Here is a 2602-nt window from a genome sequence, read left to right as displayed (position 1 = left end):
ACATACAAAATATGTCAGTCGGCTACAAGTGTGTGACTTCCATCATGGACAGAGGCAGTGGCTGTGGCTTTTAGGAACTGGGGAGTGGCCAAGGTAGGGGTTGAGGCTGATTACTGATTTGTCCTAAAATAACAGATGGCATAAAAACATCTAGATTCTATAGCATCCATTGCTTGATATATTCAGAAGGCATAGCTTTTTGCAGGCACCCCTCAGTATAGCAGGCAGTATTGACAGGTGCCTGCAGACATAAGCTTCCTGGCGTCCACAAGAATTTCCCAAGTGTATGTAAGGCTTGGGTGGGAGAAAGTAAAACATTTTGACATTAGGCTGAGCTTCTCTATTTTCCAATATACTATGCATACTATTCCCCTAGGAATCAATGCTTATGAATTCATTAAGTCCTGGAGACTGTGATATTTGCCGGAATACAAAAAACAATTGGCTCCAACCAGAACATAAATTGCAACGCAGAAAAACTTCTATAATTTAATTTTCAAGTGAATATAAAGAGGTTGTACGTGACTATAGCTTCAATGCAGTAATAATAGGATGCAAATGAGACAGGAACATATTCATTCTCAGGAGGGGGGCAGGAGGGGTGGTGAGGGAGAGACAGCTTGCTGGTTGGAAGGAAGGACACCTCTGTCCATTCTGTATCTACGTAAAGCCAATCAAAGGAAAGTGAACTAAGTGTCTAGGCTATTAATTACTGATTCAGCATTAAAATGCAGATTTCCCACTGCTGAGATCCAACTTGGCTAATTTAATAGTAAGAAACTGTGCCTGTGTGTGTGTACGTGCACAGGTACACTGTGATTTGTGGAGACATCCAGCCACCTTCGCAGGCAGCTGAGCAAACTGTGCTCTGCTGGCTCAGCCTGTGTCTACATGGGCAACCCTGCTCGCTCATTTATGTTGAAGACTCATTAGAGCAGTCAAACAACTCTGGATTTGCTTTTCCTGAGCCATTGAACTGAGCAGATAAATTAAATCTGTATCTTGGCTCAATGTAGGAGTAGCCATCCCTTCCCTTCTTTTAAGGACTATCTAAGAAAAGACAGTCCTTAAAGAAATAAGAACACAGCACTCTGAGGTCCTTGGAGAATCTGCTGGGTATCCCACTGTGCGAGGCAAGTCATGCTGAGGGCCCGATGGTGAGGACACTACCTTCCTACTCTGCTCTCTCTCAGACATCTCTGCACCCTCTCAGACATCTCTGCACCCTGGCTCCTGAGGGTCCAGGCTTCCGGGGGATATGGTCATGCTTTGTCCTTTTAAGGAAAACTCAATGTCACAGGAACACAGGCTTGGTAGAAGCCTTCAGGGCCATACTCTTACTTTATGATGCAAAAACTGAGGGGAGAGAGAGCAAGCAAGCTTGTCCAACATCAACACCTCAATCTAAGGCTTCTGATTTCAAGCTAGCTCTGTTTCCCAAGCTGCTGTCCCTTAAGAAATCTGTTCCTGGCATGCCCCACCTTGGCTCTCTAGGGTCAAGTCCACTCTAGGTTGAAAGGTTTGGAATTTTGGGGGACTTTTCAGTCTCCTCTAGTCTTTGGAGAACATATGCTTCCAACCTTTCTTACTAAGAATCATCCAGGTGGCTGAGTCTTCTGAGCCACTTCAGGGGCCCAGTGGGGTGACACGTGAGCCCCTCCCCTCCAGAGTCATTTAGAGGAGATGAGACTGTTGCTGGGGAAAATGTTTCTTTCACCTCTGTCCAGTAACTCCTTCCTTACCCACCCACAACTTCACCACTTTTCGCTCCCCTTTTTTCTGGAAGAGCAAGGTGCTTTCTTCTTTGTGGATAAATCCAGTGTCACTTGATTAATACATTAGGAATCTACCAGGATGACAGATGTAACAAAGTGGCTAAAGATGCAGCTGCTGGTATCAGACTCAGTTTGAGTTCTAGCTCCAACACTTACTAGCTGTGTGACCCCAGTTAAGTTACTTAGTATCTTTGAATCTATTTTTCTCTACATAACATTGGAAGTAATAATATTCTTGGTTGCTATGAGGATTAAATGCAATAATGCATGTAAAGTACTTAGAACAGGGCCTGGCACATAGTAAGCATCCTGTAAACATTCCTTACAAGAGACATCTGGCTGTGAGAAGGTGATACTTAACCCAACAGGATGCCACACCTGATCATGAGCACTTGGGTATCGGGCACCATCAAGAGGTCTTTATTTCAGAGGAGAGACTTATTGGAGCACCTCAACATTCTCCCGCACTGGATCCCTGGCATTACTCTGTGCATAAGGTCAGGCAAGCCAAGGTGGCGGATGCCTAGCGAATGGGCCAGAGTTGGCCGTCTTTGTGAACCACAAACAAAGTAGCCCAAGAGGGAGAAGTCACAGCAACAGAGAGCTGGGCTGGGAGTTTCTCGGGAAGCTGGAGGCAGCCCAGGGCCTCATGTTCCTAGAGCTTTCCGCCCCTCCTCCCTGGACGTTTTCCAGCCCTAAATAGTTGTGTTTTTCAGCTTTGGCTCTTGCCTGACATTTGAAGGATGAGCTATTAACGATACTAAATTAATAACGGTTATAGAGTATATTTGAGAAGATCATAAAAAAATCAGTAATGTCATCATGTC

Source organism: Mandrillus leucophaeus, unplaced genomic scaffold, assembly GCF_000951045.1.
Source record: "Mandrillus leucophaeus isolate KB7577 unplaced genomic scaffold, Mleu.le_1.0 Scaffold952, whole genome shotgun sequence".
NCBI classification, from domain to species: domain Eukaryota; kingdom Metazoa; phylum Chordata; class Mammalia; order Primates; family Cercopithecidae; genus Mandrillus; species Mandrillus leucophaeus.
The sequence above is the reverse complement of the archived record's forward strand: the minus strand, read 5'-3'. Positions refer to the sequence as shown.